At 41.8% G+C, this 13,044-nt stretch overlaps 1 protein-coding gene across 1 annotated transcript in view; it reads left to right on the top strand.

The window, feature by feature from the left end:
- Positions 1–6,822: 6,822 nt before the first annotated feature.
- Positions 6,823–13,044, top strand: part of SETD3 (SET domain containing 3, actin N3(tau)-histidine methyltransferase) — a 61,343-nt gene continuing 55,121 nt past the window's right edge. The window contains exon 1 of the mRNA XM_074149273.1: positions 6,823–6,908. The gene's annotated coding sequence lies outside the window, so the exon portion shown is untranslated. The remainder of the gene's footprint in view (positions 6,909–13,044) is intronic.

The following is a 13,044-nucleotide window of genomic DNA, read 5'->3' on the forward strand; positions in this document are numbered from 1 at the left end:
AGTATCCTAGAAAACTAGTACACTTCTAAGATGGTGCCTATTAAAAAAACACAGGACAATCTCTCAAGAAGAGAGACAATTACTTGAAACAATCACTCCAACTTCCTACTGAAGTTTTCCTGAAGTGCATTTTCTTTAATTATTAAATTTCTTGAATTATTAAACACCATCTAACTCCAAGTACAGTAGCATCCAAAGTTTGACAGGTACAAAACGGGAGTTTTCCCTGACAAACTTAACAGTGACACTCAAGCCTGTAAGATCTCCACCTGTAAGACTGACATCAGCTCATGTAAACACCTCTTGACATCAGAATACACTAACGAACCTTTTGCTCAAGTTAACATGGAGAGTTTAGGTGACCCACACTGGGCTACTTCAAATTAGGAATATGAATAAAAATGCATTTCTTTTATAATGGTGTTCTATTGCTGTAGGTATGATCAAAAGCATTTCTGAATAGTCAGGGCACTTACACATTTTCTTAAAGGTTTGCTATCGATACTAAAAATGACATTTAAATGTCCTTGGTGCGTTGACTTGCCCAGCGCTGTAGAATCCTCCTTAAGAAGACTGAAATGTATTTGGTTTTGTTTTCCAACACCACACTACACATGAAAAGTGCTCCTACACACACTCTCTGTTAACTGATGCGATCCTCGTATTCCAAATCCATTCTTCAAGAAATTGTAAATCTAGTGCTAAAAACTGTATTCCTCACTGAAATTGAAGGCTAGTTTACTATTACCAAAATATCGCTTCAAAAAAATAAAATGTTGGCCAACCTGATGGAACTGAAAAGTGATTTCTTTCGTCAGAATGCGCTATGTACCTCAGCCTGGGCAAGAAGCCAGCTTCTATCCTGGAGATCTGATTTGGTTTGGCCCTCTCAAACAGTAACTTTTTGTTTAATGAAGCATTAAATCATTATCGCAAAATTACAAAGGTCTTAACAGTCTACTTCTATACTCATCAGAACTATAATGGTAATGATGGAAAGAAAAACTGATGAATGTGATCAAGAAAACATGTAACAAGCAGAAAACACAACAAGCATTTATCAAAGAAATATCTCAAACCAGAATAAAGTAAGCAACAGTAACTATTTCACTTTCGAAAGGTTTCCTAGAAGTATCTTACCTGTCATTGACAAACGTCCAGGCCATTTGAACCAGTTTTTGAATTTTATTTTTGTCTCCTGAAAATCAATCAGAAAAATTGTAAGAAATAAAGTTATTACAAAGGACAAACTGCAATAGAATACGCTTGCACTGTTAATGTAAATTAAGGTCTGAAAATTAATAACAGCTATTACTTGCTCACCCTGTAATATTTTACCTTTGAGTTGTTTGGCATATTTAAGAAGAAATTGGTATGGATGTTCCACTTGCAAATCAAACTTTATTGTTTGCAGTAAGATTCTTTCAAGGACCATCACTTCTTCCTAGAAAATGTAACAAGGTAACCAAATATTATTCCTTCTGTTACTCACAAATATTTTATGCTGGTATAAAGCATGACTACAGAGCATCTCCAGGCAAACATGTTTGTCTGCTTTTGCTTGGTTTGTCTCCAAGGAGAACACACAACTCTCCAACTTCAAACATTTTAAACCCAGATACTTTATTTTCACATTTGAGGCAGGAGATGGGATGTAGCATTTAAAATTCCTTTTCCTCCATGGAGGAAAGAACTGAACCAGATACAGCATGAAAGTGCCAAATATACAAACTCACAACAAAAAGAGAAGCTCTCACCACATTTCGCTCCCAAGTTTCAGATCCTTCTGCTATTTATAATAAGCAAATTTTGAGAGAAGCATAGTCTAAGTCAAATACTCTAAATAGGAAACCTCTCAATACTTTGAGATGTAGTTCTCTCACTTGACGTCAGATTTGCCATTAATTGCTTCCTAAAATGACATTAAAACTGTCAAATATGATTTATGCCTTGATGACATTTCTAGCTCTGACTGGAATCACTCAAATTTACTTTAATTGCAAAATAACATCAGAATTTACATGAAATCAAATGTAAACTTTTTATACAAACAATTATCCCAGTAGGCTCCCAAAGCTACTTGCATTAGCAATAATTATTTTCATAGTTACCTATCACATTACCCAAAAGAGCCATAAATGCACGCTCAACATATAATTTAATTTAGAAGAACTGAAAATCAGCCAATGCTCTAATGAACGTATGTCACTTTGCTGGAGCACAATAGGATGAAATCAACTTCAACATGAGTATTTTTACCTTTGGATCATCTCCAAACTGTCCAAACTGTACATCATTTAGCAAGCTACGAGCTGTTTTAATTATATCTTTACATTTCTTAGGTGTTTCTTCAACTTTTCCTGCCAGGAAGAGACAGCAGGCTCCTGTCACCTAAAAAAGAAAGTGCTTTCAAAAGCTTGTCTGTGTGTACATATGCAATACGGTATAGCACTGTACAAAAGCACTGCCAGCTTCCATTAACAGTTCTGTTGAAGTTTCCCAGGTAAGACTTAATAGGCATATTAATTTCTGATTTTATTAGAGTGTTAAGCTTTTGCTTTCTCAGAGGAAAAATACAGAATTTGGAAGACTGTCTATTTTATACAAGTTTGTTTCAAGGTCAGAAACTGAAAGCAGAATTTGTACTGGTTCAGCATTGTCTGTCAAGCAGTTTGAAGATGGTATACACTGTTCTTTTTAGCCAATACAGAAGCACTAGAACTACAGCTGTTACTCTTTCTAAAGAATAGTATCAGCAAGACATAACTGCAACGTCAATATAAATATGTTTCTAAGCATAAACAGAGATGTGTAAACAAGCAAGAATAGCGTATTTTAAGCTGTAACGATTAAAAGATAAAATACTTATTTTTCATCATTCAGAGCAGTGGACGGCAGGAGTATCCAAGTGACTTATCACCATTTCAAATAGTCCTTGCCTAGTGCAATCACTGTATTAAGTCATCAATATTGTAAATACTTACATATCTTGGGAATTGTTTGAAGGAATGAAACATATAAAACCGATGGAAATAAATTATTCCGGTTGCTAGGGTATCATAATGTCTGTGGTGCAGAATAAGGACTTTCAAACAGGGCATAAGAGAGATTAAAAACCAAACGTGCACAAAGGAAAAGATACATTCTGCTGTGTCAAGTACCTCAAGTAACCGTCCGTTCAGTGACCAGTTAGAAAACAGAGCAAGTAAAACAGGAGCTTCAGGAAAAAAAAGCCACACACCCTCTCTGAGGCTGTGTAAATACTATGATTCAGCCCAGATGCAGTTGGTAACTAAAGGATTTATTGGAAGTGGCCAAAATCCCGATTAAGTTTATAGGAGGATCCACACAAGGTCATCCTCGCATTAAACCATACCTGCTTCAGAGAAGGTCAAAACCAGCAGTAGGTACATGAAGGAACAGAACAATTATTACTTCACATTAAAGTGTTGGTGTGGAGGAAGGTTACTAACTATTCACACCTACAAATGCAAATAATACCTCAACACGCTCCCTACTCTTCTCTTTAAGGAGTCAAGTAAAATCTCATCTTTGCTAGAATTTTATTAAACAAAGAACTGAGGACATTAAAAGAAGCACAGAATTACAGGAAGCAAAAAGTTTAAGTGGCAGTCTATGTGAGAGAAGGACAGCAGAAAGAACTTACTAATATTTACGAAGTTGTAAATCTCAACCTAAACAAACAAAAAACCCCCAAAACCACCAAAAAAAAAAAAACCACCAAAAACAAAGAGGGAGGAGGGAGAAGTCAAAAGCTTCATATGCAAAATATACAGAAAAATGAATGCAAAATTTGAGAAGTTATGTAATAAGAGACCATGTTCATGTTATAAGAGACCAAGTCTGATAACTGTCAAAAATTATTCTTAATTGGCAAGCCTAAATCACCTTACTTCTGTGGTGCCAAAGGGGTTCAGTTAAAACCTTGTTTACCCACTGAATGGACAGAAATGATGTAGGAACACATTACAACAAAAGACAATCTCAAAAACGATTTTTGATTAATGATTAAAAAACACTTGAGTGGCTAACTAAGCACATAACACCATTTCTTGTACGTTTCATTCTGAAAATCCCCATTCATAAAGACATTTCATGCCAACATGAGTCGAAAGGATACAGCCCTAAACGTGTTCCCACGTCAAATATGAACCTAGCCCCCTCCCTGCGGTATCGTGCCTCAGTGGCTGGATCAAGCCCTTCTAGCTGCGACGGTGTATGTGCCAAGTCTTTCTTATCCCAGTACCAACATGGCTTTGTATGGTCCAGGTTTGCCAAGTTTACAGAAGGGCTGGAATTTTCTTTGTTCTCCTTCATTTATTAAAACAGAATTGTTCTTGCTTTTGAAGTTTTCAAAATGGAAGTCTTCAGATAGTCACTTCAGAACCTTTAAGAAAAGAAAAACAAAAAAGGGATTTCTTTATAAATGGAGGGGACTTCCCCCCCCTTCCGTTCATGCTCAAAGATGAGTAAAGAGGAATAGTATTTACCCTTGCCTACTAAAAGGGACTTTTTCCATGCTCAAAGACAAGTAATATTTCACCTTGCCCTTATCGCCCCCAAATACTGCAAATTCAATTCAAAGAAATAGAGGTTATCTTTGCCATTAGCTGTTTAATAAAGAAACTTAAAGAATGCATTATCAACAGTATCTGCTACTTCTTAATAGAGTAACTTCAGCCTACTTTGTCCACAAAATAAGGAAAAACAATTCAGTGATGGTAGCAGCAAGATACGAAAAGTTGGAGGGGAGGACTGAAATCAACTCACTACTCATATAACTACAAAACACATTCGTTAGGTCACTCTCAACGGCAACGGAAATACCCAGTTGGTCTCCCAAATATCCCTGGGTGGTAGGACAGCAGCAACCACTTGGCAAAAAGCTTTGTAAAGTGGTCTGTACTTGTATTACTTGAAGAAAAAATTAACAGAAGAAGTGTTCTTTCACATACCAAGATTAAGACAAATTATGTAGGATAAGGTGTCATCTAAAATCATCCCCAAAACAAGGCAGTTGATTACACTCAAAGAGTGTTCTACTTTCCTGTACCAACCAGCACTTCACATATGTATATTTACATCACAAAGCTCTGTGGATGACCTTCTGGTGTTTGAGTTATGACTGATGTTCAGTCATGACTCAATTTGAAGACAGAATGGAGACTGTCTTGCCGCCTTTATTTCTTTCAGGCACAAAACTATTCTTACTGTAATCCAATAAGCTACAGATACTACACACAAATTCCGACAGTCACCTGCAAAGGTTTGCATAACAAATAGTGACTAACATATGACGCAATATATTTGCTCTAAGCAAAACAGTCCAAGGAAGATCCAAACTTTAAACTCTTTAAATTAAGCTGTTAATTTTCCAGATGTTTCCCTTCCGAAAATGGAAGATCACATGAACTGCCAGAGAAACTATGCCTGCAATCAACGTCTTGCTTCAAGACTTCAAGAACCTTCTCCTTTTTCAGACTGAACAAAACTGTCTTTGTTCCACATTGGCTTTGGAAGAACCTTCATAACTAATAGTACCAGCAGCAGACCAATCCAAACTCCGTCAAGAATAAGTGAAGGCTTACTTAAAACTATTTCCAGAGCTAACAAAACAGCTCTCTGCCACAACCACACATTCCCATCATATTTATCAAGAAAACGCTCTTTTTATAACTTTTATGGTTCTTCATCCTTACAAGCTTTTTTTTTTTTTTTGCTTCCTAGCGCTCTAAACAATTTAAAAATCCAATTAACGCTAAAATCGCCGGAAGCACCGAAAGCTGCTTCTATACGCAGTGAGACCACTTCCGAATACAAAATCAGGAATAAAAACTATCAACCCGAAAACATCCTAAACTAACCACCTCAAGCATCTCAACGCAAACCGTAACAACGGGAGAGAATAACGCACCTTTTTCTCCTGCCTTTTTTTTACGCACCCCATTAACACACGCAAGATTTCAGGAACTGGATCTCAGCTTTTTTATCTCCTACCTTAGACGGATCAGCCGACCGTGAGCCCAGCTCCGTTCCCTACAGCCCCCAAACTGGCGAGGGGTGTTCAGCTCCTCCCAAACCCGGCCCGCCCGCCCGCCCGCCCGCCCGCCGCAGACGAGCCTGCCGGTGCCCGGGGAGGCGCTCGCTCCCCACCCCAGACTCCCTGCTCCCTTCCCCTTTTCTCCAGGCCCCGGTTCTCGCCAGCGAGCGGCCCGGGAGGGCGGGAAGCCCCGGCAGCCGTCGCCCCGCGGCCCCACGCCGCCGCGGCGCACTCACAGGCCAGGCATAGGCAGAGGGAACTCCACCGGAGCGCGGAGCCTCTAACGACGGCGCAGCCTGCGCGCCGCCATCTTGGGAGCCAGGCCAGGCCGCTCACTGCGTCATCACGTCAGCGTCGCAAAGGGCGCCCCTGCTACGGAGCAGCCAATGAGAAACAGCATCCCCCCACCCCTCCAGCCAATCCCATCTCCTTCAGCAGCTGTGAAGCGCGAGGAGCAGGCGGGCAAGGTGCTCCCGTCGTCTTGGAGCAGGCCAATCGGAAAGCCGGAAGGAGAAGATTGCAAGTCGTAGAAGCCAGTAAGGAGCCGAAGGCATGGGTTAAATCTCAGCCAATGGGGGAGCGGCCATGTTTTTTTTTTTTTTTTAAAGGAATAGTCACTAGGGATTGGCTGTCATGGGGCCCGGAGGGGGTGGGGCCTTCCGGCTGGGCCAATGGCGGCGGAGGGGCGAGGGAGGGGGGTGGGGTTGGGAGTGCAGGGCTGAGGGGAGCCCAGCCACTGCCGCCGCCTCCCCAACCCGCGGGCAGCGGCGTCCGGTGCGGGGGGCTCGGTCAGGCTCCGCCGCCGCTCCCAGCAGGCGAGGCCAGAGCCGCCGCCGCCGCGCGGGAGGTAAGGCCGGGCCTTGCCAGAGGCCCCCCCCCCTTCCCCTCCTGCCTGAGCCAGTGGCCCCTTCGCCAGGCCCCCCATCCCCTCAGCCCGTGGTGGGGCCCGGGCCTTTCCCCCTCAGCCTTCCCATGGGGCCTGGCCCCACTGCCGCCTCCCTTCCTCCGGGAGGCGCCGCTCTTCCCAGATACGCCCTTTCCCCACCGCCCCGGGCCCAGGCCTCGCTGCCCCCCACCCCCGCCTGAGGAGGGGGGGGGGAAGCGGCCGTTACCCCACGCGCGGGGCGCCCCCGCGCCACGCCCCTCCGCGTGAGGGGGGCCCCCCTCACGCGGAGGGGCGTGGCGCGGGGGCGCCCCGCGCGTGGGGTAACGGCCGAGCGTGCGAAGGGGGTGACATTCGCGTTTTCACGCTCGTTTCCCTTGTCCCCATCCCCCCCCGCGAGGCTGAGCAGGAACCGGAGTAAAACAAATGGCTTAAAAACTGCTTTTCCCGTGATGTAATTCCTTTCTTTTTTTTTTTTTTTTTTTTTTTTTAAATGCGTGACACATTTTGAATACTCCCTACTTCTAGTCCTTCAGCTTTCCAGAAAGGCTCCTGTACCTCTGGCTCTTGGGAGGCTCAAGGAGCGTTTCTGCTGATATCTGGCACCTCAGGGTCCTCCTCTGGCAGGAAAAGAGCGCTCTGGTTTCTCTCCGTTTCTCCCCCAGTCTGAAACCTGCTTTAGTAAAGGGATATTAAACCTTTGGAGGAAAAAAGGTGGGTTTTAAAATTAGAATAAATCGTTTAAACTGTTTATCTATCGAGGGTGTTACTCCTGAAACCGCCTAGGTCTGCTGTTAAGGCCAAGCAAACCCTTCCTCATCGTTCTTCTTACCCAGCAACACTTGCTCAGAGTTGCTTAAGCTGAGGTTATGCTTTGCATTTGTCTTAATTCTTAGCAACTTCCTAAATTTTAAGTGGAGTTTGGGTTTTTACCCAAAGGCAATATTTAGCTGTTAGGACAAGCTCAGTTCTTTCTTTTGGAAGTTGTCCCTCACAGCTTAGTTCAAGGTTGGTCTTCTCCCAAGCTTGATGGAGATTTGGATGGACTTCTCCTTGGAACCTAAGCTAGCTCTTGAGAGAAAGTTTAAAGTGAATTGTCTTTCTCCCTTCTAAGGAAAAGTAACATAAGCACTTGTCTCTTCAGGTGACAGCTGTGTTCTGTGAATATTGGTACTAATGTTAACTTAATGTCTCACAAGTGTTTTCTGCTTTTAGTTGTTGTAAGCTTGTATAACTATAAAGTGGAACCTAGTATTTTGTAGGTGGGTAAACAGCTGTAGCATTCTGTGTGTCCATTATCTGGTTCCTGGTATAAAATAGTAAGCTAGTGTACAAGTTATTGGAGTGAATGGCATGATGGGCACAAAGGCGGGGGTGTTTCCAGATATTTTTGCTCACTTAAGCAATTTAATATGGTAGAAGTTCAAGTATGCCAGCTTGTGCTTTAATAGAGCTTTCAGTTATGTTTAGCAAGTTGGATTGAAATATATGTTGAACTACAGATGAAAATACTCCCATGGCATGGTGTGCCTAGAAATAGACTTAGAGTTTTGGGGGAAGAAATGCCACAAACCCTGAAATCATTTGTAATTCGTATGTTACTGTTGCCAGTTAGAGATGGCCTGATCTGTACATGAAAGTCAGATCTGAATCTTGAAATATTGTACATAATTTAAAAATAAATCACATAATGTCTCTCTGCAAAGGAAGGTATACATCTTAACGATATTTTTTTATTGTAATAAATATAACAAACTTGTGTATATCTGCTATATCTAAAGTATTACATACTTTATCGTAGTGGTGCTGGTTATAGTTAAACTGACATATTGGGTAGTTTTCAGCAAATAAGTCCTTTAGTGCTTGCTCTTTGAAAGAAAGTTACAGTTTGGGGGTGTTGGAGATCTCGGGGGATCTATATCTTTACTACCAGAATGTCATAGTGTTCAGTGCTTGTTAAAGGACATATCACGATGGCTGTGGTTTAAGCATCAAGGAGTTTTGGAGGCCTGTGCAGTTGTGTTAGCTCTGTGCTGATGAATGAAATCAGTGTGACTTGCTTCATTCTCAGTTAGGAGAAACACCTACTTTTCTTTGGGTTGTCTTAGATGTAGCCATTTTTCTTTGCCCTTTAGTATTTTGTGTTACCTTCAAATTAATAATTTCTTAACAGAAGTTTATATTTAATTTATGAAGCAGTCATGTATTTAGTATCTAACTAGGTTCAACTGCAAAAGGGGGGTGGGGAGGAGAATAAATGTCAAACTGGTGTATGTACTTTTTGTTTTTTTCAGTAGATCTAGGAGTATCTTGAGTATTCCAAGTCAGAATATTGTCAAGATGTGTTGTCTTTGATTGTAATTATAAGACTAAATGCCTTTGGAAGTTGCTTCCCAACAATTACCTCAATTTGTTGAAGTTGGTGTTTTTTCTAAGTGCATTAAATAAACATTTAGCTGTTTTTAGTAACTTCTTTTGATATTCTGCAATGTGGCTTCTTCTAGTATCAAAGTAATATTTATCTAATCTCCTAGTATCAAAGTAATATTTATGTACCATCATTCTTTCCTTAACTTAAAACCAAAATGGGATTAATGAAGGTTGTTCTCTGCAGGGTAGATGTATGCAGTGTGTACAGCAGTGGTTCGATTTTTCCCTCTTGTCCAGATGCTTTAGACTTGTGCTAATGTTGGCAAACCTGTGATGGTACAGCTTTTCATAGCAAACGGGAGATTATTAATTTAATTCTGACCGTCCTTTGCCAGCTAACTTACTAGAGACATTTCAGCTTTCTAGAATGAGTAATAATGTTTTAACCAAGACTACTAAGGATAAAATATGAGAAAGGACCACTCAAATCTAAATAAAGTACACTAGGAGTTCTTCATCATACCATAAAAATGCCCCTTTAGTGTTGTCTGCCTTTAGTCTTGCGTATTTGGAGCTAGGCTTTGAAGAGGCTTGTGTTGTAGTAATCAAAAGACAAGTTCAGTGCCCAAGAGTCTTTTAAGATTGCTTTGCATTCTTGCTCTTGCCCTTTCTCTGCTGTAACCTTCTTTGCTCTCTTTTTTTGTTTTTAGCCACTCTGCCCTACATTGGCTCTTGCCTGCATCTCTTCCACCAAATGATTATTCCAGTTTCTCTGTCTATTCCTGTTTGCCCTTTACCACTTCCCATACTGTTCAGCAAGTCTGCTAATGCTTTTTATTTTTTGAAGTAAGGAAGAATTAGCACCAAAGTCTTGCATTTCAATTCTGGGATCTGTTACCAGGCTAGAGCAGCAGACCTGTTGGCTACAGCAACGATTCCACCTGTCTTTCCAGCCCGGGCTGAAGCATGCTGAGATGTGAACGACTGTGCGTGAGATCAGTTTGATCTCCAATGAGTACACGCAGACAGGCGTTTACAGGCTCTGAAGCTGGCCACATCTAAGTAATACATAGGGCAAAAATAAAGCAAAAGACATGTTTCTGAGACTGTAACTGCTAATATCCTATTAAGAATCAAAATAGAATATAACTTCTCATTTTCGATTTCCTTTACTTTTCAGAAGGATTTTTTGAGCCCAAAGTTAAAGGCTGTTAAATATTAGAGTATGGCAGATTAGTATCTACTTCCTGTTTTATTTTATTCTTGGATGTCTTCCCAGTATCTGAATGAATTGGCTGACCTGTCCTGAAGTGCCTGAACAGCAGTGCTTGAACCACCATGTTTTTCAGCCAGTGTTTTAATGTAGGCCAAAATTATTTTTGTAGCTGAAAATGGACTGTAAACTCTATCAGTTCTTATAAGTTGCTTTCCAGTTGTTTCCGTTAAGAGCGTGAGCAACCTGCACTGAAAGGAGGGGAGTCCATCTCTGGGGCTCTTGTGTTAGCAGTCTGATTCTAGCCTTTTGCCTGTGGATCAATTTTTAGGTTTTACTTTTTATATATATTTGTATATACTTTAGGATATGATATACAGTGATGGAATTATGCAACTCTCAATAAAACTAAGTCTCTTGCATTACAAATACTGCCTGTATTTCTTAGTGAGTAGTTAATAGAAATAGCAGAATCTTCCTTTGTCTTTAACGCTTTATAGCACCAGCACCCAAAGTTTTTACACAGTATTGTTTTAGTGAAGTGGGAAGAGAATACGATGTTCCACTCCTGTGGGACCTCTGTTGATGGTCCAGTACCTCCCTTACGCTGAGTCTTGCTCAGTGTGCCCATACTGATGATAATTTAAGGAGATATGAGTTGCTTGGTTGCCACTGCCCCCTCGCCACAAAGTATGAGGTGCAGGCTGTTTCCTGCCCCTGCCACACTGCCTTGGGGGTTGGATTGTCTTTGTGGCCACTCTTGGAGCCTTTGGTTATCTTGATGACAAAGTTTATAGATGTAGCCACATAATAACTTCAAGTACTGAGAGAAGGAGCTTTTGGATTTATGAACTTTTGTATTGAAATATTTCTGACAAGAACTTCTGAAAGATGTAGCTTTGCAATTTTGCTTCTGGTATTCAAGTGAACAGTGGTTGGACCACTGTTGGTCCTAGTTTTATTCCCGGGGTACACCATTGTGACTGGCCTCCAACTGGACTTCATGCTGTTCATCACAACCTTGTGCAGCCAGCAGTGCAGCCAGTTTTCAGTCCATCTCACTGTCCACTTATATAGTTGGCACTTTATCAGCTTGCCTATGAGGATGTGATAGTAAATGGTGTCAAAAGCCTTACTAAAGTAGAGGTGAACAGCATCCACTGCTCTCCCATCAAGGTTACAAGGTTGGTCAGGCGTGACTTCCCCTTCATAAATCCATCCTGACTATTCCCAGTCCACTTGCCCTTTATAAGTTTGGGAATGGCTTCCAAGTTTACTTGCTTCAACAGCTTCTGTTCACTCACTACCGGTGAGGCCATACTGGAGTCCTGTGTCCGGTTCTGAGTTCCCTATTACAAGAGAGAGATGAAGCTACTGGAGAGAGTCCAGTGGAGGGCCACTAAGATGATTAAGGGACTTTCCTCTTATGAAGAAAGGCTGAGAGAGCTGGGACTGTTCAGCCTAGAGAAAAGAAGGCTCAGTGGGATCTCCTCAGTGTGTATAAATATCTGAAGGGAGGGTGCAAAGAAGGCAGAGCAGGCTCTTCTCAGTGATGCCCAGTGACAAGACAAGAGCAACAGGCACCAGCTGAAACAGAGGAGGTTCCTTCTGAACATCAGGAAAAACATTTTTGCTGTGAAGGTGACTGAGCACTTGCTGGTGACTGAGTCTCCATTCTTTGAGATATTCAAAAGCTGTCTAGACATGGTCCTGTGCAGCTGGTACTAGGTGGCCCTGCTTGAACAGGGGGGTTGGTCAATTCGACTTCCAGTGGTCTCTTCCAATGTAGGATTTTGTGAGATTGTTTTTTAAAAATTTGTTTAGATGTTTCTTTTCCTGATATTCTTGCACTGAGGAGAAGTCTTCCTTACACCACGTCTCAGGGCCTGGGATTCCTGAAGGCAGGTATTACCAATGAAGAAGGCATAGAGTACTGAAGTCTTTTTTCTGTTTTCTTTGTCAGCAGGTCCCCTGGTGGGGGTCCCCCTGCCCCAGTCAGCAGAGGCTCACACCTTGCATAGTCTTATCTTCCTTTAGCTGCTGATGCACCTGTAGAAACCATTCTTACTGTCGTCTTGTACTACTTGTCCCTTGCTAGATTCAACTGCAAGTGGGCTTTGGCTTTCCCAACCCCATCCCTGCATGTTCAGTGTCTCACTTCCTCTTGGGTCACCTGGCCCTGCTTCCACCTCTTCTGTTTCTTTGTTGAGTTTTGGCAGAAGCCTCTTGTTCATTCATGGAGGCCGCCTGCCGCCTTTGCTTAATGTCCTGCATACAGGGATGGACCGTTCCTGATGTCTTGATTTGAGGTATAACAGAACCAATCTTCTGTTTGGTAATTTTACTTTTCAGCTAAGCTAACTGAACTCTCTGGAATTAACAACATATTTTTCAGACAGTGTCAGCTGTTAGCAGAGATGATGCCTGATGTTTATAATTAATACCAAGGAATTATATGCAGAGAGGCTCTTGCATATACTTATTGCTATAACCAAGGTCAGCTAACTGTTATATGCC

Source organism: Numenius arquata, chromosome 6 (assembly GCF_964106895.1).
Source record: "Numenius arquata chromosome 6, bNumArq3.hap1.1, whole genome shotgun sequence".
Lineage (NCBI taxonomy): Eukaryota > Metazoa > Chordata > Aves > Charadriiformes > Scolopacidae > Numenius > Numenius arquata.